Source organism: Schistocerca serialis, chromosome 1 (genome assembly GCF_023864345.2).
Source record: "Schistocerca serialis cubense isolate TAMUIC-IGC-003099 chromosome 1, iqSchSeri2.2, whole genome shotgun sequence".
NCBI lineage: Eukaryota > Metazoa > Arthropoda > Insecta > Orthoptera > Acrididae > Schistocerca > Schistocerca serialis.
The window spans coordinates 251726160-251753121 of NC_064638.1; the positions used below are offsets into that span (position 1 = coordinate 251726160).

General features: G+C 41.7%; 1 protein-coding gene and 1 non-coding gene across 2 annotated transcripts in view; both read left to right on the forward strand.

Moving 5' to 3' along the window:
* LOC126457246 (uncharacterized) overlaps positions 1-26962 on the forward strand; it is a 188622-nt gene that overhangs the window by 45161 nt on the left and 116499 nt on the right. The window lies entirely within an intron of this gene.
* Trnan-auu (transfer RNA asparagine (anticodon AUU)) lies at positions 23690-23762 on the forward strand. The gene has a single exon. It is a non-coding gene; the product is annotated as a tRNA-Asn (tRNA).

The following is a 26962-nucleotide window of genomic DNA, read 5'->3' on the forward strand; positions in this document are numbered from 1 at the left end:
GAATTGCTGGTTTTTCTAATGGTAGGTTATTTAATCTATTAATCATTGAGCAGAAACACCTGTTCCCATCAGAGCAAAATCCTTTCTGTCCCACTCCATCGTTCAGCCACTTTCTCGACGTTCTTCACAGAAGCAACAGCCCGCATTATGTTAGAGAATAACATCTCCAGCTTCAGAAGACAGTTAATAACATATCTACTAAAGCAGAATAATGATTACCCTTGTTCCTGCACACACTCGTTATTCATGTACATCCTTCTTTCTTACCAGATCTTCCCCACTTCCCAGAATTCTTAGCTCGAGCAGTCTCCTTAAATTTCCTGTCCCCAGAACTCACTATATCAGAAACCATCTATCTTGTGCACCTGTAAATTCTTTTTATATCTGCCACTATCATTGTTGTTATTATTGTCATTACTATTGTCGTTATTATCGTAATTATTACTACTGTTATTATTAACATAACTATTAGTGGCAGCAGTAGCAGTAGTACAAGTACTACCAGTGTTACCTTTATTAACTCATAGTCAGTATTACTTATTCACATTGTCATTGTAGACACTCAAATCATGTTAATACTATTTGTCATATTAAAATTGTTTTTTCTCACGTAACTGCGATATAAACAGGATACTGTATGTGTGAAACCCTCAACCGATGTAAGAGTTGGTCTTATGTCCCTAAGAAGATTAGGCTAAGTAAATAAATATATTTCTTTCTAAGTACAGTGTTTCCCTCACATTTCTAGCCCTTGTACTCAGTTGTACCACCATCAACGTGCCCACTGTCTTAAACACACGAACTCTCCTCACACTCTCTCCACAAAACTTTTCTCTCCCTCCATGCAACAAGCAAGGTATAACAAAAATTTACGGTAAATCTTTCAGGAGACACTCATCACACATACAAGCAGAAAATATGTTCTATGGACAGAAGTCCGAAAACGCTTTTCTTCATAGTGGAATTAATTTTCTACAACTTTCCACAGAACTTTATTCATGGAAAACATACATGAACACTACGTATCGACATACTACACAACTTTCCACAGAACTTTATTCATGGAAAACATACATGAACACTACGTATCGACATACTACATTAATATATTTCTTGCATGTGGTGTTTTGGATACATGTATCTTTCCGCCGTCACCTTAAACTCCAGAGGCGCTAATTGATTCTTGTAGTACTTTGTATGTTTTCCCGGCTTTCCACATTTCGGACAAGAAGTCTCCCTGCATCACATATTGGAATTTGTCACACAAGGGCTCTCAAATATCCTCACAAATAATCGTGTAGTTGGTTTACTCCCTGGTAACACTGAGGCCACGGAACTGGCCCGCCTCTTCCTATCCGTCACGGGATAGATTATTTAAAACCTCGCTAGCATTACCGCTGAAATGCGGAGGTGCTCCATCGTACGTGAATTTCATGTCTCGTCACATTGATAAAGATAGATCAGCGGACGAATGTCTGAGAACGCACTGAAAGGAGGCCCTAACATTCGCTCAATAACGACAGCCTAAATTCTGACAGCTAAATTTCGTGGTGAAATGCGTCGTAAGTTGAATGTGGATTTACATCATCGCATACCTGATGATTGTGAAAATTCGCGTTGCATGTTGAGATGCAGCCTCATCCGCCAACAGTACGGTAGCAGTAAAATACGGGCTGATCCACTGATGAATCAATCAGTCGTAGAAAAATACTCAAACATAATCAACTGCTGCTAGAGCTTTTATATGATGCACTCGTAAATGGTGTGGATAGACGCACAAACTCACTTTTTAATTACCATGAATATACTTGGAAATTATCTCCGAGCTTAAACACAAAAGTTTGATAATCACAAAAATTTATAGTTTTAACAAATTAAGATAATGAAAATCTCGCTCCAATAACGGCGTAATTAAAAGTTGAAACCAAAACGGTGGCCGATGTTGAGTAGCAAATGTCGTTTTATCGACACTAAGAACGCGTAAGTTTTCTTTACGGCTTCTTTCCACTGCTTCGAGACTCAACGGGAAGAAAATCAAACTAGCACACGGAATGAAAGGAAGGTTATGATTTAACATCTCGTCGACGAAGACTCATCAGTTGGTTTGTTGAATCTGGTGAGGGACAACTGCGCTGCAAAATGTGTTATTGTGAGATGAGTACGTACTTTATGTGCTACTGAAACTCAATAATGATATATTAACGTTGAATTTAGGAATTTTCGAATATGGATTAAATTTTGAGAGAAAGTAAGAACTGCTCTGAAGCTTGGACAGATATGTTCTAAGATGGACACGAAATACAGCTCGATCAGTATCTTCAAGTGACTTTGTCCATAGCCAAAGTAGAAATGACAGTACATAAGCTTTCTCAGGGGCCAGTAATGTACGAACATGGAACTCCATGTGCCTTGACGCTTATCAGTAACGTTCGTAGCAGAACCGATGTCAGAAGATATCAATTAATCGTTAACTAATTGCTCTTGTAAGAACTATCCAGTAACATGTTAGGTATAACAGAAAAAGATCCGTCTTTCAAAAGGATTCTATAAACTATGCGACATGTTTCATCGTGTCAGCAATACGAACGACAGAAGAAATGACAACCTGGAAAAGAATGCAGTTAAATTGACATGGAATAATACCGGATACCTTACAAAAACAGGCCACAGAGTCGTAAAATATTTACCTGTGATCGCTGCTATGCTGCCTTTTGTAGCCGGTGAGAACATGCACCTCCTGTGCAGGACGCTCAACATGGCGGGCTTGAAGCAGACTGTCAGGTCTTTTCTTCCTCAATATAACAGCGTGCCCTTTTAGAGCGTGTTCGTTCCAGCGCTCGGCGAAAGTAGGCATCCGATTTATTTGCATCTGAAAGCCTTCCTTCCACGTGAGTTATAGCTGGCCACGTATTCGAAATGTTTTTAAGCTTTCTATACTGTAACAACATCCACTGTCCTCTTATCTAGCTTTTTTTTATTCCTTTGTGAATGACTCCATTTCAACTCTCGCAGCCGGCCGGCGTGGCTGTGCGGTTCTAGGCGCTACAGTCTGGAACCGAGCGACCGCTACGGTCGCAGATTCGAATTCTGCCTCGGGCATGGATGTGTGTGATGTCCTTAGGTTAGTTAGGTTTAATTAGTTCTAAGTTCTAGGCGACTGATGACCTCAGAAGCTAAGTCGCATAGTGCTCAGAGCAATTTGAACCATTTTGAGCCAACTCTCGCAGACCTTTGTATCATTTTCTTCACCAAAGGTCAAGGGTCGGTATGAGAACTGTAATAAGAAACTAAATCTTCTCTATCAAATTTAAATCCGCACAATGGTGGAGATCCTCTGAAACAATATCGTAATTTGAAACCGCTGTGAGCAAAAAACACGAAATAGTATCCGTAAAAGTACAGGGTGACTCATTTTGGCGAAAATATGGACACAGTTGCGAATAATTCCTGTCCACATGAAGATTTGGGGCGGAAGCATGCATTCGTTCCATGAGATGCTGAGGTGAGGTTCCGGTTTTGATCGAAAGTATTGTCTTACTTTCTGATCGTCGTCCAATACTGATGAAATTTCCCTTGCACCATTAGAACTGCGATCTGACGCATACCGATCGAGCCCCGTAGTATTAACTAAAGGAGGCGGCGTCGTGTGTAGAGGAGGTTATCATTAACACTTTAAAAATATTTTAGGATGATACTTTTAAATATAGAGATCATAAGACCAATCACTTACGCCAGCATGTGGCGCATTTTTTACTGAAGCATTTTCTTTTGTCACTTTGTACTAGAAAGAAACATTTGGAATAATCTTGTTTATTTGGTCTTTAATTACCTTCATTTATCTTCAGATTGGTGAAAATTGAGGAGATGAACTTGTTATACTTCGATAAAATATAGATATTCACATATAATCTTACATCAGTTATGATTAGGCAGTAGCACTAATTACATAAGAAAGAACTGGCAAATTATGTTTACAGTTCCGCATCGGCTCTATAATAATTCAGAACAAACGAAAATTTGTGCCGGACTCGCACTCGATCCCCGATTTCCCGCTTGTCGCGAGCGGTCGCCTTAACCACTTCGGCCATCAGTGCACGCCTCCAGGAGCGGTCCAGATCTCCATTTGTCCTGTTGTCTCTGAAATATTCTGCAGCTGATGCTCGATCGTAATCACAATTTTCGGATTCATTCTTAATTGAATGCGGCTGTTGGTCTTCAGCACAGTATCTCGAACACTGCACTGCAGTACTAATTGCATAGCTTTCTATTCTTTCATGAGTTTGCTTTATTGATAACATGTGAAATACTTCACCACTCGCATCCTAATCTGACGAGTATCTCGTAAGATCTTCACTGAGAAGGTTCCTACATTCGAATCGTGTTGACTCTTTATTGTACTGTGCCCATGTAATCTAATAACTGTTTTACATTTCGAAATATCGTTACCAGTCACTCATGAGTAATTAAATTAGAGATACCCGCTATGTGGGAGAGATAGATCCATGTCGTCGCACAGAATAACGCAGTTCGGTGCGACACGTGACTTATGTCATGCGACATGCGTCACGTGATCTTGCAGTCGATTTGAAAGTCGAGTGCAGGATGGGTAAGATGTGCGAAACCCCATTTCGTCGCGGCCAGACCCTGTGTTCCCAACGCAACAAATATTTCATTTCCTGCTTTGTGGAGCTACTGACCCTTTCAGATGCCATAGTATCAACCTACACTACACAAACAAAGGACAATCGACACGCACCACGGAACTCTACTGTGGACACGGAGGAAAATGCAAGAACTGTGTCTAATAAATTAGACTCGCAGAGATTCAAAAATGGCAACAGTTGTAAAATTAAATACATATATAACAATTTTGGCGGGGATTCAGAGATGGGGCGGAAAGGAAAGAGGCAGAGAGATAGAGGGAGAGGGAGAGGGGGAAAGAGAGACACAGAGAGAAGGAGGGAGGGAGAGATAGGGAGAGATTCAGATTTCGAGAGTCAAAGGAATGATTTTAGGACAGCAAACTTTCGCAGAGCAGGGGGTTCTTATGATTACGTCTGTTTCATTTAATAACTTAGTAAATACCAATTACTCCAACCTTTACTCAATTCCCATCCAAAATTGTTATATAAGTATATTATTTTACCACTGTTGGCAACATAATCAATGTACTTAAAGTTTGCAACGTGTTACCTGATTATATAAACGAGTATGAAATTCAGACAACATAAATTTGACAGAAAAGTATTTGTATACAACATGAAATATTTATTCCAACGCAAATACTCGGCAGCTCAAACAAAGAACTCCACAATCCCTTAAAACTTTTTCTGAAATAATAGTGTTGTTATGATTTGTGTTCTTTTTACTTCGAGATAATGTTTCCGTTTTGCTATGTGTTCTTTGCACCTAGTAGTTCCCAAGCACCATCTTTCATTACAAAATATGACAATTTGCATGTGATGTGTTACGACATAAGAAAGAGCCTGTGGCCATTGGAGGTATTCTGTTTTGGTTGTTTGACTTTCACCTTTAGATGCGTGTTTCGTTTTAGTGAAAAATGTCCACGGAACCATGCTCTGGAATAATGTTTTTGTTTCTCCACAGTCTACCCCAAAATCGTAAAACAGCACACACATTTGTCATACTAACGTATATAAATCCACCTGATGATGTCACATATATGTCATACTAACACATGTAAATCCACCTGATCATGGAGATCTATACCTTAGAAGCGCGTTGTGGATATAAAGAAACAGTGGCTGGTGAAATTAAACTTATCGTCTCATTCGATATCAGTAACTGTCACGATAAAGCCTAACCTAAAATGTTCGCATGTAAAGTCTTTTCTCTTCATTTAATTTCGTTGACTGTCCGTTCAATTTGGAAGGAGAATGTCAGTTTCGTATCGTTACGTTTTGTTTCTTTGCAATTCATCATCGCATTGCATATAGGATCTGATAGTCATTTAAATATAGATAAATACGTGCATTTTCAGTTGCGCTATGTTCGCTGCCTAACTTGCTTCTATCATATATTGATAACGCGACAGATATGACCCAATGAGACACGTAATTAATTACATACAGATACGACGGATAACGCAAAACCAAGTTAGCACGTCAGACAAGGTAACTTTATGGATACTGTAGCGATCAATATCACGTGTCCCACTTCCTATTACAATAATCTCTCTACCTTTTAGATTAATTCTTGGCCGGTTTGTGTCTTTCTCATTCGTAAATAAGCAAATGCGGGAAGATAGAAGAGAATTAAGTGATAGCAAAACAGTTACCGAAACACAGAGATTCTTTTCATATGAACGCTGACAACTTATTTACAGAAACAAATCAAACACATGGCATTGCCACCAACAATACTTCACAGCATATTTATCATACAAAATGCAAACTGCTGTTATGGAAAAATAATTACAAAAGATAATTACTTGGAGGTCCCTCAGAACATTATTACAATTGAGCAACAAGGTTACAGGGAACTTGGATTGGATTCAGGCTCACATCAAAGAGTCTAGAATTCCACACAGAGTCACGTAAATCATGCACATCTGCACCAGGGTGAAAGCGGCCAACGATTTAATCTATCTAAAATTACTGTTAAAAACAAGCAGAGAACGAAAGCAGAAGTCAGTAGCCGCCATTATTGGAAGTGCATGCAATTTCAATCATTTGTTTGAATATCGAAAAAAAGCTTAATAGCTGTAGGTCTCTGTGGATATAGAGGTTCTTTCGGTACAGAATTTAAAGTGCTATAAAACCCATGTGGGCATTATGAGAAAGCCACGCTATTACGAACACTTGACGTTGTTGTAGACAAAGACCAATATGTGAGAAACGAAAAATGGTCTTTTGAAAGCAGCACTAACTTCACGAGGAATTCTCTATAGAACATGACATTATTAAGCAAAGAGATTTAATCAGAAATCGAGTTCACAATGCTTATGGCACATGACTCTGGACACACGTTGTTATGGCTCGAGTTCACAAAAAGCTGAGTTTACCAAACTGCTCTCCCACACAAAATTAATGAAAATGACAACAGTATGGAACATCAGAAAGATCTCCCTAACAAAACTAACACTCAAGCAAAGTAGAGATTTCACTCCCATAAATTTTAACCAACGTATTTAAACACCTGTATCCACACTTGTACGAGCCAGCCCGCAAGAGCATGACCACTTTCGCACCTTTACAGCGACATAGTGTGTCGAGAGCTGCACTTAACCGAAAACGGTTCCGCTTTCAAACCACAGCGAAAGGGAAAGGGGTTTACTCTTCGCTCTGCTTTCAACTATCGTTCTTCACTAATCTAACAAGGTTAAATCGGTAATGACTCCACACCATCCATGTTAACTGCGATTGCCTGCGGAAACATTTGAATTGCAGACGCACACACACACACACACATATATATATATATATATATATATATATATATATATATATATATATATATATATATATATATATAGTGGTCCATTGATAGTGACCGCGCCAAATATCTTACGAAATAAGCATCAAACGAAGAAACTAAAAGGAACGAAACTCGTCTAGCTTGAAGGGATGAACCAGGTAGCGCTATGGTTAGCCCGCTAGATGACGCTGCCATGAGTCAAACGGATATCAACTGCGTTTTTTAAAATAGGAACCCCCATTTTTGTTACATATTCGTGTAGCACGTAAAGAAATATTAATGTTTTAGTTGGACCATTTTTTTCGCTTTGTGATAGATGGTGCTATAATACTCACAAACGTATAAGTTCGTGGTATCAAGTAATATTTCTCCAGTTTGGATGGTATTTGCTTCGTGATACATTACCCGTGTTAAAATGGACCGTTTACCAATTGCGGAAAAGGTCGATATCGTGTTGATGTATGGCTATTGTGATCAAAATGCCCAACGGGCGTGTGCTATGTATGCTGCTCGGTATCCTGGACGATATCATCCGAGTGTCCGAACCTTTCGCCGGATAGTTACGTTAGTTAAGGAAACAGGAAGTGTTCAACCACATGTGAAACGGCAACCACGATCTGCAACAAATGATGATGCCCAAGTAAGTGTTTTATTAGCTGCTGTCGGGACCAATCCGCACATCAGTAGCAGTCAAACTGCGCGAGAATCGGGAATCTCATAAACGTCGGTGTTGAGAACGCTACATCAACATCGATTGCACCCCTACCATATTTCTATGCACCAGGAAGTGCATGGCGACGACTTTGAACGTCGTGTACAGTTCTCCCACTGGGTAAAAGAGAAATTGCGGGACGATGACAGATTTTTTGCACGCGTTCTATTTAGCGACGAAGCGTCATTCACCAACAGCGGTCACATAAACCGGCATAATATGCACTACTGGGCAACGTAAAATCCACGATGGCTGCGACAAGTGGAACATCAACGACTTGGCGGGTTAATGTATGGTGCGGCATTAGGGGAGGAAGGATAATTGGCCCCCATTTTATCGATGGCAAACTAAATGGTGCAATGTATGCTGATTTCCTACGTAATATTCTACCGATGTTACTACGAGATGTTTCACTGCATGACAGAATGGCGATATACTTCCAACATGATGGATGTCCGGCACATAGCTCGCATGCGCTTGAGGCGGTATTGAATAGCATATTTCATGACAGGTGGATAGGTCGTCGAAGCACCATACCATGGCCCGCACGTTCACCGGATCTGACGTCCCCGGATTTCTTTCTGTGGGGAAAGTTGAAGGATATTTGCTATCGTGGTCCACCGACAACTCCTGACAACATGCGTCAGCGCATGTCAATGCATGTGCGAACATTACGGAAGGCGAACTACTCGCTGTTGAGAGGAATGTCGTTACACGTATTACCAAATGCATTGAGGGTGACGGACATCATTTTGAGCATTTATGGCATTAATGTGATATTTACAGGTAATCACGCTGTAACAGCATGCGTTCTTAGAAATGATAAGTTCACAAAGGTACATGTATCACATTGGAACAACCGAAATCAAATATGCAAACGTACCTACGTCCTGTATTTTAATTTAAAAAACCTATCTCTTACCAACAGTTCGTCTAAAATTGTGAGCCATATGTTTGTGACTATTACAGCGCCATCTATCATAAAGCGAAAAATGTGGTCCAACTAAAACATTCATATTTCTTTACGTACTACACGAATATGTAACAAAAATGAGGGTTCCTATTTTTAAAAAAACGTAGTTGATATCCGTTTGACCTATGGCAGCGCCATCCAGCGGGCCAACCATAGCGCCATCTGGTTTCCCACTTCAAGCTAGACAAGTTTCGTTCTTACAATCAAATGAACACCCTTAGCTGCCTGCATGCGTCGACATGCGTCAAGGGGGACAGATGAAAGTGTGTGCCCCAACCGGGACTCGAACCCGGGATCTCCTGCTTACACGGCAGAGTTCGGGCACTGTTTGTGCATTCGCACAGAAGAGTAAGATGGTCAAGTGGCCGGTGAGCCTTAACTATATATATACTAAGATGGCATCTGTTCTTTCGGACATGTCCGAAAGAACAAAAAAAATGGTTCAAATGGCTCTGAGCACTATGGGACTTAACATCTGAGGTCATCAGTCCCCTAGAACTTAGAACTACTTAAACCTAACTAACCTAAAGACATCACACACATTCATGCCCGAGGCAGGATTCGAACCTGCGACCGTAGCAGTCCCGCGGTTCCGAAAGAACAGATACCATCTTAGTATATACAGGGTGTTACAAAAAGGTACGGCCAAACTTTCAGGAAACATTCCTCACACACAAAGAAAGAAAATATGTTATGTGTACATGTGTCCGGAAACGCTTACTTTCCATGTTAGAGCTCATTTTATTACTTCTCTTCAAATCACATTAATCATGGAATGGAAAAACACAGCAACAGAACGTACCAGCGTGACTTCAAACACTTTGTTACAGGAAATATTCAAAATGTCCTCCGTTAGCGAGGATACATGCATCCACCCTCCGTCGCATGGAATCCCTGATGCGCTGATGCAGCCCTGGAGAATGGCGTATCACAGCCGTCCACAATACGAGCACGAAGAGTCTCTACATTTGGTACCGGGGTTGCGTAGAGAAGAGCTTTCAAATGCCCCAATAAATGAAAGTGGAGGCCATGGTACTGGTCCCCCTCTACCAATCCGTCGGTCACCGAATCTGTTGTTGAGAAGCGTACGAACACTTTGACTGAAATGTGCAGGCGCTCCTTCGTGCATGAACCACATGTTGTACTTGTAAAGGCACATGTTCTAGCAGCACAGGTAGAGTATCCCGTATGAAATCATGGCGGTGAATCGAGGAAGTACAGTACATACTGACTAAACTAAAATGAGCTCTAACATGGAAATCAAGCGTTTCCGGACACACGTCCACATAACATCTTTTCTTTATTTGTGTGTGAGGAATGTTTCCTGAAAGTTTGGCCGTATCTTTTTGTAACACCCTGTATAAAGTTTCGTTCTTTATAGTTTTTTCGTTTGACGCTTATTTCGTGAGATGTTTGGCCCGGTCACGATCAATGGACCACTCTATATATATATACGGAGGATCGGAATGTAACCAACAACAATTTTTTTCTCCCCTGGTATTGCAACTGGAATGTTGAAATTTCACGATGAAATTTGCGCTACAGGGGGTATTTTGTGTTCATGTGCAGCTCTGGTGATAGAAGCCTAAACTATGAAACAAACATGAAACATGGTGCGCATGTTACTGTCACCAAACTGTGAAGAGCAGCGAAAAAGGGCATAAACCAAATTAAATTCACAAGCACGTGCGTGGCGCGTATGGAGACGACTGTATGGACCGTGCATTCTTCCAAGAGGACCGTCTAAATATTAGAATTCGCGGCGCTCTGGGTGGCCGGTAACAGCTGCAACACCCGAGAATGGCAGAGTCAACGAGGTAGCAATTTTGAATGACCGGCGTGGCAACTGCCAACATTAACGCAGCATTTCAACATTTTCTATGGTGCAATGTACGATATGGTTAATGACACATTCGTCAAGTAAATGCTCTCTGGGTGCCTAAGAACCTGACAGCCAAAAAGAGCCAGCGAATGATGACAAGCTTGGATCGCTTGGTTGATGAGTCGTGCTCGAAACTAAGAAGGTCTCTGTGGAGTGAAAATATGCTTGTTTCCCAGTACGAAAATAATTCAAAGTGGCTAGAAAAGTGCTTGTGACAGTGTTCTGGGATATACATGGTGTGTTATTTTTGGACTCTGCTTAACACGGGACCACTATGAATGATGCAGCCTACATCAAAAATTTGCTTAAGCTGCGTCGTGCCCTTCGTGATAGACCCAGCAACGTTAATGCTGACGGAGTCAAACTTCATGACAATGCTCGCCCCAATGGTACTGCTCCTTTTCGTGAGAAAAGTCCGGATCTCACACCGTCGGACGTTCATCTGTTTGATCTCATGGAGAAACTCTTTGCGAGAAATGCGGAAGTGACATCAGCAGTCCGCAGATGGCTGTACTCCAGCCAGACGGACTGCTACGAACCGGGCACATTGAAACTGGTACCACAATGGGAGAGAGAGTTGGTCACTATGTAGGAAAGAAGCTAAAAGATGCAGGTTTATTTGTGATTCTTTTGTTTTGTTACCTATTAAATACCCCCCCATGAACCATGGACCTTGCCGTTGGTGGGGAGGCTTGCGTGCCTCAGCGATACAGATAGCCGTACCGTAGGTGCAACCACAACGGAGGGGTATCTGTTGAGAGGCCAGACAAACGTGTGGTTCCTGAAGAGGGGCAGCAGCCTTTTCAGTAGTTGCAAGGGCAACAGTCTGGATGATTGACTGATCTGGCCTTGTAACAATAACCAAAACGGCCTTGCTGTGCTGGTACTGCGAACGGCTGAAAGCAAGGGGAAACTACAGCCGTAATTTTTCCCGAGGGCATGCAGCTTTACTGTATGATTACATGATGATGGCGTCCTCTTGGGTAAAATATTCCGGAGGTAAAATAGTCCCCCATTCGGATCTCCGGGCGGGGACTACTCAAGAGGATGTCGTTATAAGGAGAAAGAAAACTGGCGTTCTACGGATCGGAGCGTGGAATGTCAGATCCCTTAATCGGGCAGGTAGGTTAGAAAATTTAAAAAGGGAAATGGATAGGTTGAAGTTAGATATAGTGGGAATTAGTGAAGTTCGGTGGCAGGAGGAACAAGACTTCTGGTCAGGTGACTACAGGGTTATAAACACAAAATCAAATAGGGGTAATGCAGGAGTAGGTTTAATAATGAATAGGAAAATAGGAATGCGGGTAAGCTACTACAAACAGCATAGTGAACGCATTATTGTGGCCAAGATAGATACGAAGCCCACGCCTACTACAGTAGTACAAGTTTATATGCCAACTAGCTCTGCAGATGACGAAGAAATTGAAGAAATGTATGATGAAATAAAAGAAATTATTCAGATTGTGAAGGGAGACGAAAATTTAATAGTCATGGGTGACTGGAATTCGAGTGTAGGAAAAGGGAGAGAAGGAAACATAGTAGGTGAATATGGATTGGGGGACAGAAATGAAAGAGGAAGCCGCCTGGTCGAATTTTGCACAGAGCACAACATAATCATAGCTAACACTTGGTTTAAGAATCATGAAAGAAGGTTGTATACGTGGAAGAACCCTGGAGATACTAAAAGGTATCAGATAGATTATATAATGGTAAGACAGAGATTTAGGAACCAGGTTTTAAATTGTAAGACATTTCCAGGGGCAGATGTGGACTCTGACCACAATCTATTGGTTATGACCTGTAGATTAAAACTGAAGAAACTGCAAAAAGGTGGGAGTTTAAGGAGATGGGACCTGGATAAACTAAAAGAACCAGAGGTTGTACAGAGATTCAGGGAGAGCATAAGGGAGCAATTGACAGGAATGGGGGAAATAAATACAGTAGAAGAAGAATGGGTAGCTTTGAGGGATGAAGTAGTGAAGGCAGCAGAGGATCGAGTAGGTAAAAAGACGAGGGCTAGTAGAAATCCTTGGGTAACAGAAGAAATATTGAATTTAATTGATGAAAGGAGAAAATATAAAAATGCAGTAAGTGAAACAGGCAAAAAGGAATACAAACGCCTCAAAAATGAGATCGACAGGAAGTGCAAAATGGCTAAGCAGGGATGGCTAGAGGACAAATGTAAGGATGTAGAGGCCTATCTCACTAGGGATAAGATAGATACCGCCTACAGGAAAATTAAAGAGACCTTTGGAGATAAGAGAACGACTTGTATGAATATCAAGAGCTCAGATGGAAACCCAGTTCTAAGCAAAGAAGGGAAAGCAGAAAGGTGGAAGGAGTATATAGAGGGTCTATACAAGGGCGATGTACTTGAGGACAATATTATGGAAATGGAAGAGGATGTAGATGAAGATGAAATGGGAGATATGATACTGCGTGAAGAGTTTGACAGAGCACTGAAAGACCTGAGTCAAAACAAGGCCCCCGGAGTAGACAATATTCCATTGGAACTACTGACGGCCGTGGGAGAGCCAGTCCTGACAAAACTCTACCATCTGGTGAGCAAGATGTATGAAACAGGCGAAATACCCTCAGACTTCAAGAAGAATATAATAATTCCAATCCCAAAGAAAGCAGGTGTTGACAGATGTGAAAATTACCGAACTATCAGCTTAATAAGTCACAGCTGCAAAATACTAACACGAATTCTTTACAGACGAATGGAAAAACTAGTAGAAGCCAACCTCGGGGAAGATCAGTTTGGATTCCGTAGAAACACTGGAACGCGTGAGGCAATACTGACCTTACGACTTATCTTAGAAGAAAGATTAAGGAAAGGCAAACCTACGTTTCTATCATTTGTAGACTTAGAGAAAGCTTTTGACAATGTTGACTGGAATACTCTCTTTCAAATTCTAAAGGTGGCAGGGGTAAAATACAGGGAGCGAAAGGCTATTTACAATTTGTACAGAAACCAGATGGCAGTTATAAGAGTCGAGGGACATGAAAGGGAAGCAGTGGTTGGGAAGGGAGTAAGACAGGGTTGTAGCCTCTCCCCGATGTTGTTCAATCTGTATATTGAGCAAGCAGTAAAGGAAACAAAAGAAAAATTCGGAGTAGGTATTAAAATTCATGGAGAAGAAATAAAAACTTTGAGGTTCGCCGATGACATTGTAATTTTGTCAGAGACAGCAAAGGACTTGGAAGAGCAGTTGAATGGAATGGACAGTGTCTTGAAAGGAGGATATAAGATGAACATCAACAAAAGCAAAACAAGGATAATGGAATGTAGTCTAATTAAGTCGGGTGATGCTGAGGGAATTAGATTAGGAAATGAGGCACTTAAAGTAGTAAAGGAGTTTTGCTATTTGGGCAGCAAAATAACTGATGATGGTCGAAGTAGAGAGGATATAAAATGTAGGATGGCAATGGCAAGAAAAGCGTTTCTGAAGAAGAGAAATTTGTTAACATCCAGTATTGATTTAAGTGTCAGGAAGTCATTTCTGAAAGTATTCGTATGGAGTGTAGCCATGTATGGAAGTGAAACATGGACGATAAATAGTTTGGACAAGAAGAGAATAGAAGCTTTCGAAATGTGGTGCTACAGAAGAATGCTGAAGATTAGATGGGTAGATCACATAACTAATGAGGAAGTATTGAATAGGATTGGCGAGAAGAGAAGTTTGTGGCACAACTTGACCAGAAGAAGGGATCGGTTGGTAGGACTTGTTCTGAGGCATCAAGGGATCACCAATTTAGTATTGGAGGGCAGCGTGGAGGGTAAAAATCGTAGAGGGAGACCAAGAGATGAATACGCTAAGCAGATTCAGAAGGATGTAGGTTGCAGTAGGTACTGGGAGATGAAAAAGCTTGCACAGGATAGAGTAGCATGGAGAGCTGCATCAAACCAGTCTCAGGACTGAGGACCACAACAACAACAACAACAACAACCTATTAAATATTTTGATAATTGTTGTGCGTTACTTTCCGATCTTGCCTGATATATGTGGCAACAGAACATAGGTGCCGCGAATGCGTGGATTATGAAGCGATTTTGATTGAAACATTTCAAGTTATTCTTTTCATCTGCTGTAAACACAGAAATTCGTCGATCTTCAGGCTTTGTTTCAAACTTGTTAAAATACGCTCATCCGTTCGTTGTTGAAATGTATCTTCTTTAGAGGCAAGAAACACAGTGTCACCCTCAACACTCGGCTGTTCTGGAGTCCTTTTTAAGTAATATATATGTTCCTTTTTTACATACTATTTTATGTCTCTTCTGATTCTTTCATTGTTCTGTCCTGTGTAGACTAATACAATAATCACCTACTGCAAACAAAATACTCAGATAAGGGAGATGATGCAATCGCTACAAACACAGTATCGGAGCCACGCAGACGATTCTAAGAGCAGCTGGTTGCCCGTATAGCAGTGCAGTGACCTTCCCCTGCATTCCAGCGTTGGCTCGCTGCCTAATTGAAATAGCTTCCGCTGTCGCTCTGCGACCGAGATATCACGTAGGAGCCCTGTGCTGTAATACCAGCTGCCATTTATATAACAAAGGTATGTAACGCGGGAGGGACAAGCAATGACGCAGAGTGATGCAAATGAATTACAATGTGTGTCGCGGTTTCCTTGTGTTGAAAACAAAATCTACATCACCAAGTGACTGTGGTATTACCTGGCCAGTTCACTGCTCTTTCTTTATGTTTCGTGAAAGATCTGTCTAAAAATAAAAGGTTTAATTACTGTATTATCATGTACTTCTTAATGTCAATGAAACATTAACTTTTTTACGCGTAAACTACTCAAAAACTGAAGGTTACTCTGTGAGCATTGGAGAGACGAATGTTGGGAAGTATGAGGAGAGACGGGGAAATAGACTGGAAATAAACGGACTAGAATGAAAGACATGGTTACGACGGTATTAAAAATTAAGTAGAGGTTGTTGGGACATGTAGCCAGGCGAATGGATAGCTGATGAATCAACGAAATTTTTTCGCTAGGTTTCAAGAGATGAGAAAAGACCAAGACACGACACAATGGGAAGTGGGTACCTGACATAATAAAACAGTCAGGAGAGACATGAAGGCGTACAGCCGTTGTACTACAATACTTGAAAAACGCTAGAGCAAACTTTTATCAAGAAGGGGATGCTAAATAAGTGAAATTAGTTATGAGGATAACGTTGAGAAATTCTAGTTTTTTTTATACGTGTCAGTTTCATATTGGACTTTAGACAAAAATGTCTGGTTGACTATTTTACTGAATATACATACACCTCTGCCTTTATCATTGTCGCTATAACTCCACCATGATGACAGCATCAAAGATAGCACGTCTGTTCATTACCAAAAATTCTGGTTTCTTCATATGTGAGGGAAACATTTAGAACAGTTTTGGGTGAAGTAGTATCTCGCCATCTACTTGACAGTCAATCGCGTCCAGTCGACTTTACATTCGAACGCAATTTCTACTTTAAGCTCTTTTGGTTTTCTGTCTGCTGCAATACAGACACTTATTCGATATCATTTATCATATCTTTCGCTCTCTAACTCAATGCTATCCCTGCTGTAGTTGGTCAATTTTTTTGCATAATAAAGCCCCGCTACTTTTCAACGGGGCGTTTCGTACATGCTTCAAACAGTAGCACTGTTTTCTAAATGCTTGTGTAGCTCATTAATAATTCTCATTTGCAGTTGCGTACCTTTAGGTTTGAGTGCATCGAAGAGTCGGTTAATCTCAATCAAAAGCGTTTGTTCCACATGTACTAAGCTACAGAGGGTGGCGTGTAAAGCATGCGTCGTCTACCAGAGACCTCTGTGGAGCTCCCATCTCGATTATTCATGTCTAAGATGTCACAATTTGGATTGTCACAGTCAGTGGCGTGCACGGTTCATTCATTCCAGTCGACTCGGAATCGTATGACGATAGACTTAGGGGTAGAGTGGGGGCGATGGAAGGCGGGGGCAGCGAGGCACTCGACATCTAGGTCGTCAGGGCCCAGACAACGAAGAAACCACGACGATGTCCAGGAACAATATCGCAGATTGTAAGCTTCGCCAAAATATGTTCGCCTCGCTTGTTCTGACTTGTACTGGAATTTGTAACTCAGGGCTCACTGGTTGCTGCGGTGGTCTCTATTGGTAGAATACTTCGGAGTCCCCAAGCATACATGCTGTGTTCCCAGTGTGGCCTCTCTCATTCATTGCCTCCCCTTTTTACTAAGAGGTAACTGTCCACATGTAGTGGACCATACCTTTCCTTACCCAGGTTTTCCTGAAACAGTTTGTTATGGGTTGGGATAGACTTGTCTTCTTCGTTTGAGGATTATTGTCACTTACAATTAGCACTTCATACATCTCGTGAAGTGGAAATTTTCTGCTGACACAATAATGAATGACAGTACCAAATTATTTCCTTCTGTAATGAAGTCCGATCTGTTTTTTAAGTGGAGCTGTAACATCAAGCTGAAAATTTCTTTATTTACTTGTTCCCCGGCTTCCTTTCTTCACCATCAATAACTGTCGTTTAGTTACTTCATGCCTGTTTCCTCTCCATTATCCCTAGCGAATTTTTAGTAAGCAGATGAAAACTGGTACAAAAGAACTTTATTTCAAGATAAAGCATTTCTGGCTACGTAACGAGTCTGACTTAAATAGACCAGAATACAGTAACTGAAGAAATAATATAATTATTAAAATACTTTAATCTTAAAGAAACTACTACGGTCCACTCTATAAAGAGAAACGGTCTGTTAATGGCGTAATGTCTTGTGACTTGTGCTGTACACACAAATATCTGTGACCACTCACTTTTATTTACCTTTCCAATAGCATTCCGGAATATTATATCTCAAACTTGAAGTGAATTCACTTAAATTATCGTAAATTAGACGACTTCTAAGCACGATTTTCTGAGCAACCTGTGCCACAGTCTGGTAGCAAACGACCTAATACATAACTGTTTTAACTATTCGCCTGCTGCTGCCACGTAGTGTCACAGCTTATCCAGAAGTTCACATGTGCAAGCCATCTTACGTTAATTTGAAGAAGTTAATCTGAAGACGGAGGTGTAATGTACCGAAAGGCGCAGTGGATAGATAACTGAAAGCAACTGGTTACAAATATTCGTAAATCATGGGTAAACCTAACGTAAAATCTTTGCTTTCAAAGAGCTGCTGTCATTTTACACTAACTTGCCACAGGAGCGTCTGATGAGTTCATTTTATCACGTCATTTTACCGATCATTAGAACACAACTATTATTTACGGAAGAGAATAGTGGCTATTCTCGAAAGGCAGTATGAAAAGACTGTATAGTTTCTGCTCTACACAAAAATTATATTTAAGTATCAATAAATTATTTGTTTAAAAACACACGTATGCTCTTTCTAGGTACTTTTAGGAACCTGTCTAAAACCATACTTGTACGCAGAGCGTGGAAGATAGCACAGGGCGGCTCCTTTGAACTAAACCGCAATGTGTCCTCTCGGTATCAGGACCGCGGATTTGCGGGATTAGACGTTTATCAAAAGCATTCTGGGTGACATGGATGTGTGCATAATTTTCGCAACACACAGGCGGTGATAATCTCAGCTTCTCTGGTTTCACATTCCAGCCATGGCATGCAGAATTTAGCGGAACAGACTCTTGTACATATAAATGCGTCTGTCATCGCTACTTTTACTTCCTCGTGAAAAGCCAGATTCATTAGAAACTATGGTCAAGTTAGTTTTCAAAATAAACGGAACGAATTGCCCGTGGTTTTCTACGTTTACATTCTTCGATCATTATAACACATTTTTTCTCGTGCCATTCCACGATTAAAGAATGGGAATATAATTGTTCCTAAGTCTACACGCGTTGTTATTCCAATTTTTTTTCATCACGATCTCTGCGTGATCTACATAAAAGTGATTAAGGAATTAACTACCGTGAATAATAGTCGTATTTTTATGGTCGACGTCACCAAGCGGTAAAACGAAGCCTTTCGAGGCGTATGTGGAGAGCTAATGTGTAATTCTTTGAAAGTGAACATTTTGGATTGGCCTTAATCGTGTCCTATGAATATCAACTGAAACACCTTTAGTTATCTAATCATTGTTCGTTTCGGAGGATTATACTTCCATCTCCAGGTCAGTTACTCAAATTAACGTAATGTAAGATTTTCTGGACAGCCTTGCCGCTATCTGACACGAGTAACTAAAAATGGGATGTGGGTCTTGCACTCGGCTGAAGTCGCAAAGCGGTCACGTGACGTCCCTCGCTCGCTTGTTGCGATCTTTGTCTTGACCGACAGATTGACGAAACCGTTGTTAAGGATTCGATCGCAACTAAATATTGTAACAAGCAAGACTATAAATATGATTGATTGCCCCTCGTTTTTCTCGTAGCTGTTCAAACTGTACTCTTATGTTTCTGTGTGTGAAGTCAGAAAATCGGAGGAACCCATTACTGAGTGAGCATGTTCTTATACATGAATAATATCGAATATTGCAGAACACGCTTCTGTTACATGAATAAGGAAGTTGCAGAATATATAACAAACGCGAAGATGCAAAAAACATACTAGCGTGTGCCTAGCTTCGAGCTTACTTCCTTCTTCTCAACAAGACGTCTCGAATCACTTAACATCAGAGAATACACACTGAATTGAGCTTTAAAACTGTTTATACGAGGGTCACTCCAAAAGAAACGCACACTATTTTTTTTTAAATCCATCTTTTAGTCTACATGTTTGAAAGTTTTACGGTGTGTATACATCCTTTAGGAACAATATTTTCATTTCTTCACATAGTTTCCGTCTCTCTCAATTGCCTTACGCCATCTAGGAACCGGCGCCTGGATACCCGCACGGTCAAATTCTGGACCAACTGTTGGAGCCACTGTTTCGCAGCGTGCACAGGGCAGTCATCATCTTCAAACCTTGTTCCACGAAGAGAGTCTTTCAGTTTCCCAAAGAGATGATAGTCACATGGAGCCAGGTCAGGACTGTAAGACTGGTGTTTCAGTGTTATCCTTCCGAGTTTTGTGATCGCTTCCATAGTTTTTTGACTGACATGTGGTCGTGCATTGTCGTGCAACAGCAAAACATCCTGTTTTTGCCGATGTGGTTGAACACGACTCAGTCGAGCTTGAAGTTTCTTCAGTGTCGTCACATATGCATCATAATTTATGGTGGTTCCACTTGGCATATGTCCACAACTAAAAGTCCTTCGGAATCGAAAAACACCGCAGCCATAACTTTTCCAGCAGGTGTGGTTTTGAATTTTTTTTTTTCTTGGGTGAATTTACATGATGCCACTCCATTGATTGCCTCTTTGTCTCTGGTGAAAAATGATGGAGCCATGTTTCATCACCTGTCACAATTCTTCCTAGAAATTCATCTCCACCATTCTCGTACTGTTCCAAAAGTTCGCTGCATACCGTTTTTCTTGCTTCTTTGTGAGCCACTGTCAACATCCTGGGAACCACCTGGCACAAACCTTTTTTAACGCCTAAACTTTCAGTACTCTGCAAACACTTCCTTCCCCTATCCCAACGTAGTGTGGCAATTCGTTCACTGCGATGCGTCTGTCAGCAGCCACCAATTCGTTAACTCTCTGCACATTGTCTGGGGTGTGTGCCAGCCGCTGTGAGGACAATCCTCAATATTGCCGTGCCCGCTTTCATCACGTAACCTGCTTTCCCAGCGACTAACTGTACTGTGATCGACAGCAGCATCTCCATACACCTTTTTCAACCTCTTGTGGATGTTTCCCACTGTCTCGTTTTCACAGTACAGGAATTCTATGACAGCACATTGCTTCTGACGAACGTCAAGTGTAGCAGTCATCTTGAAGACATGCTGTGACGGCGCCACTAACGGGAACAGGTTGAACTAAGTTTGAAAACAAACGGGAAGGATGTATCTACACACTGTAAAACTTTCACACATGCAGAATGAAAACTGTTTTTTACAAAAATAAGTGCGTATTTCTTTTGGAGTGACCCTCATAGTAATTTTTTTAGGGTTTTTACAGAAAATGTGTGATTAACTGGCATTAATCGGAACTGGTGGGGTGAGATATATTTTGCCTTAAAACGGCGTACTGTCACAACACGCAATTTACAATACGGAAACAACCGAGCTATGATGAACCCAGTACGACGTCTCAAAGATAGGGAGCGAGGGACGTCATGTGATCGCTCTCCGACTTCAGCTGAGTGCCAGGCGTACTTATGATTTTTGTCACTCATCTACCTGACAGCATACAGGGCGGCCATTTTGTTGCGAGTGCCTTCCAAGAATCGCGAGTCACTTGTCAACTCAGAGACGGTCTGTTACCAGCCGACTCTGTCCGATGAAGCGGCGTATCTTTGCAAACAGGAAAGGTTAGTTATCTCTTGTGGAAAACCTAGAGTGCCGGATAATCAGATTGATGGGCGCGTCTTTTCCGGTTGGATGCCTCATGCAGTTTTATGCACAAATCAGTCTTTTGTCCTGATCATCATACGAAGCTGAAATGTTTCATACTCGTGTATCTGATACGGCCGCAATCGACCAGCAACCTTCAGCATAATCGTGACACTGCAGAAAGTGTAATCATTTCTGGTTGTATTCTCGTGATCGGAAATCGTCAGAGTGTTGGAATTACGTAAACTTGTGTCTTTTTGTGGTGCATTTTCCATTCAGACTTCTTGTGGAAAATGTTAAGAATTTGTTCTCGCTTTTGATCTCATCAGGACACTTAGTGGTCCGTATCTGTTTCTGAGTTAACAATCTGTAAATTCAAATAACTTACAGACAGGTTCTGTCACTCTTAAGATTATTTTCCAAACGTTTGAGAATTTATGATACGTATTTGTGCTATGATGTTCGGAGTGGATATTAAATGTTCTAACGCAGAGTTTGTCTTGGTTTTCTTTGTATATTTGGTTTATTTAAACGTTATTACGTTCATTCATCAAACATTTGGTCCTTAGAAAATTTATTATCTTACGCTTTCCCCTGTTCACAAATTCAGCGACGTGTACATTACTTCCATGTATGAATGTTTCAGACTGGCTTCATACAAAACGTGAGCATTCACTCATATTGCAGTTTATTCAGCATCTACGCTACATACTTTAAGAGCGCTTGCATTGATCTCCTGCAAGAACTTTTCAGCAGTTCAGGTAAGGTGCTGAAAATACAGCAGTTATTGGAGTTATATGGCTTCAGTGACGGCTTGTCCGCCCCGATAGCTGAGTGGTGCCGGCACTGTAGCTCAGCGTGTTCGGTCAGAGGGTTAGCTACCCTCTGTAACAAAAAACTGAGTGAATGAATCAACGAAGAACCTAAGTGGATGTCATCGGACGTCCGCCCAGAACAAATTCAACGAACAATATACAACAAAATTAAATTTAAAAAAAAAAGTGGTCAGCGTGTCGGATTGTTGTCATACGGGCCCGGGTTCGATTCCCGACTGGGTCGGAGATTTTCTCCGCTCAGGGACTGGATGTTGTGTTGTCTTCATCATCATTTCATCCCCACACGGCGCGCAGGTCGCCCAATGTGGCGTCGAATGTAATAAGACCTGCACCAAGACGGCCGGACCTGCCCCGCAAGGGGCCTCCCGGCCAATGACGCCAAACGCTCATTTCCAGTGACGGCTTCTGTGGTGTCACCGCCGGACACCACATTTGCTAGGTGGTAGCCTTTAAATCGGCCGCGGTCCGTTAGTATACGTCGGACCCGCGTGTCGCCACTATCAGTGATTGCAGACCGAGCGCCGCCACACGGCAGGTCTAGAGAGACTTCCTAGCACTCGCCCCAGTTGTACAGCCGACTTTGCTAGCGATGGTTCACTGACAAATTACGCTCTCATTTGCCGAGACGATAGTTAGCATAGCCTTCAGCTACGTCATTTGCTACGACCTAGCAAGGCGCCATTATCATTTGCTATTTATCTTGCGATGCATGTACCGTCAGACAGATGTTTACCAATTATGGATTAAAGTTAAGTATTCCAGAAGCTACGTACTTTTTTTACTAGACTCAACTCCTTTAACTGTTCCAGACCTCACGCCAGCCTGCGTGAGCTTAAACGCGTGCCTTTCGGCTACCTCATAGTGGCTTGGCTGTCTTGCCAAGTCACAACAGCTTCATCGTAAATTATTGCTTCCACATACAAGTGCTCCATTTTTACGTCAGACACATTTTGTCATGCACAAATTGACGCTATGCGGCCAAATTTCAAGGCCCTACGAGGCAGTATAGTACGAGATTTGCAATGGTCTACTTCAAAACGCAGTTGTTGTACTTCCGAGTAACACCTTCTTTCATTGCACTTTTCACGAGTATCACTGTCTCCGAAACGTTAACTCTGCAGTCCTATTGCATTTTTAATGGGTCATATTCAGGATTTGGGGGTATATTTCAGGATAAAAATCAGGATCATAATACTACATGAACACTCAGGTACTGTCTCAAAAGGAGCGGCATGCTTATAAGCAGAATATGAATAACTGTACATGTAAGATTGAAGGGGATCACCACCATCAGCTGCAAAGGAAAATTATGCTGAATCAGCGGCGACGAGTGAATCTCAGTGTAGCGAACATGGAGTCAATGGACTGCAGATAGGTGGCGTTCGGTGGGGATGTGGATCGGTTGTGATGCGTGCCGAGACAATCTACGCAGTTGCGATAACCCTGTGTCTCGGATGGCGCAGTGGTCAACGCACCTGCCTATTAAGCAGGAGACTCCGGGTTTGAATCCCGGTCCGATACGCATTGTCACTCGTCGCCGCTGATTCCGCGTACCGTCTCGCTGCATCTGACAGCAGTGATCTCGTTCAATTTTACCTGTAATGTTTCACAATTGCGGATTCTGCGTCCTGTCTGTTCTTTCGAACATGTTCGAAAGAAGAGACATCACACATTCGTATACTGAATAACTGTACCAGTCATGAAATTCCTTGGTAGATTAAAGCTATGTGCCGATGAGGCACTTGACACACTTTTTTAATCTATCAATAAGTTTAAAAACAGCAATCACTTTGCTTTTGATTGCAACGTTCATTCTACCTAAACAATTACATTTTCTGCCTTTGGCTGCTCGACAGTACCACAAGTTGCCTACAAAATCGTACGTAAAACTCATCTGTCTCACATTAATTTAAATAAATCCACCTGAAGCTTGAGGTACAGTCCTCGAGGTACAGTTCTTGAGGAAGAATGGGCTCCCATTCCACCACAGACATTCAGACTCCTTATTGAAAGAGTCCCCATCAGAGATCAAGTCGTCACAAAGGTGAAGGATGGTCACGATCCATATTAATGTCCACTGATATGTGTCCAGGTCCTTTCGATCAGGTAATGTGTTCCAATAAGAACTCATAGAAGGTTCTAGAGAGATATACTGCATCTTTCTTCGAATGTCTGTCACTCAAACTTTTTCAGCGTTTCCATTACACTCTCTATCAGTCAGGCACGCTGTTCTTCGTAGTTTACACTGGACGTCCTCCTGTTAGTCCATCCTGGTATGGAATACACACGATTCAGCAGTGCTCACACTCGAACCCTACAGGTTTTTTGTGAAGTACCTAGCAGATCTTACTCCTGCAGTTATTTAGCGAACAAGTAAAAAAATAAAAAAAATCAATCAAACTACCGATATGTCGAAAACTGTCAGTTATTCACCTTGTATTAGGGAGGAAGTGGAGTCGTCATTAGCCAGCCATCGAGTTCAGATCTTCCATTTTTTCTCTACATCCATGCCAGAATAGTTTCTTTAAAAAGAACTTGAACAACTTTCTTCACCAACATCTCATTACTACAGCTTGTACTCTATTTCCAGTAACCTTTTTCATTCTCCTTGTTTGCATGAGCAACAAGACACAATGGCTCATTTTTTTGCTGTCAGTTTCCTCACAAATTTTTCAATTTTTAGCTTTTTTTGAAATCGTTGCAATTTTCTCATAAGAGGTATATTTGCATAAAGGTCGATCGTTGATTGCGAACACTACATATCCTGCGTGTATGTGTGTGTGTGTGTTTGTGTGTGTGTGTGTGTGTGTGTGTGTGTGTATGTGCGTGTGAATAGGACAACAGCTTTAGAATTTCCCGTAGTAATTTATCCACAGTGGTCCCGGGGTATTTATTTAATTGCGCATAAGATCCGTCCGTTGCGTGCGAACACATCAACCTCGATCCATTCATTTGCGCAGTGATCCACAATAGAAAGGCTTATTTCGCTTCCCTGAGCTTAATGTATTAGCTTTTCCTACGATTAATCTCTTCTGTGTGCGCTGATTGTGTGTCCATTTGTGTAAATACCGCTCTCTACTGCAATTAGGAGAGGGGATGGCTTCGGACCCATCGGAATTACGCTGGAATTGCGTCAAAGGAATTATAGCACAGTACATCTCGCAACTGGGAAATACTTTTGAAGAAAACAATAGTTATAAAACGAGACGTCTGTTAAAGTCGATATGTTACCATGAAATACCAGTCAGATTTTACTCGTGATTGTTCGGTCGACGGCAACACGTTCTGGTTCAGAACAGCTTTCCAGCTTTGAGTCAAAGACTTTTCTCCCCCTCCCTAATATGTACAGATATCTCCTAGTTGTATTTCAGTCAAAAATCAATTGCTTATCAGGTCAAATGCCCTACGTTGTTAGTTTATATCAACTGGTAAATTCTAAGTTGAGTATACACAAAGAAGACTTGATATAGGATCTCTACTGGATCGTATTTATAGGCCACTCTGGCAGTACTCAAAGAATTCATCTCTACCGAATCCCACATATAGGGCACATTGGGAGTGTTCAAAGAATCGTAGCACAAATGACCACAGGCTTACTTGTTTCGCAGGAGAGTGTAACAGAAAAGCTGAAAAATCTCATGAGGACAGACTCCACAAAGTTTCCAATATCTTGTAATTCCGTTCAGCAAACAGTCAGAACCAAATGTTCCGCCGATACCAGCAAATATGTAATGGAATGAGGAGAAGCGACAATAAACCTGGGAAGGCAGCTAAGAAACGTTAAACCCAAATACATAGCTGATTCAGAGTGTAATAAAAGTAATAACCGTTTGTGCACATCTTCCGTGCATCTGGCTGTATAATCGTCGCAAATGCGTAGTTACATCCCTCAGCTCAAGAGCAAAGTAGCCTAGCCATTTTGTTTCATTTCGTTAACGTCTGAAGTCACTGTTTGTAGATTATCATGTTTAAAACAATACATCGGCTGTGAAATAAGAGCTGTTACGCAGCTGAATATGAGAAATGTTGCACCTTGTGAAATTTATCGTCAGATGGATGACAAGAAGAGAACGCTGTAAGTGAAAGTATGGTGCTGCATGCACCGTGCATGTGTCTCACTAGCAGTTTTCGTCGCCAGGTGTCACTGCTATCGCCTGGCCGGGTTTATACCGATATTAGATAAAACTAAAGCTAAACTCTACCCTAGCAGACCATGAAGGCCCAACGGTACCGACCAGCCGCTGTTTCCTCAGCCCACAGTCGTCACTGGAGGCGGATATAAGGAGCATGTGGTCAGCACACCGCTCTCCCTGCTGAATGTCAGTTTACGAGACCGGAGCCGCTACTTTTCGTTCACGTAGCTTCTTGGTTTGCCCCACAAGGACCGAGTGCACCCCACTTGCCAACAGCACTTGACAGACCGAATGGTCACCCATCCAAGTGCAAGCCCAGCCCAACACCGCTTAACTTCGGTTTTCTCATCTCAAGAAATTTCTTGCCGGCCAGCAGTTTGCAAGTGACGGTGATAGCAAGGTAAACGTACAAAAACCGGTGCACGTCGCAGGCGGCCGAATTTTCCAAAGCAGGCATGTTGCAATTAGTGCCAAGATTTGACACATGCTGGCCTGGACGGCCGAGCGGTTCTAGGCGCTACAGTCTGGAACCGCGCGACCGCTACGGTCGCAGGTTCGAATCCCGCCTCGGGCATGGATGTGTGTGAT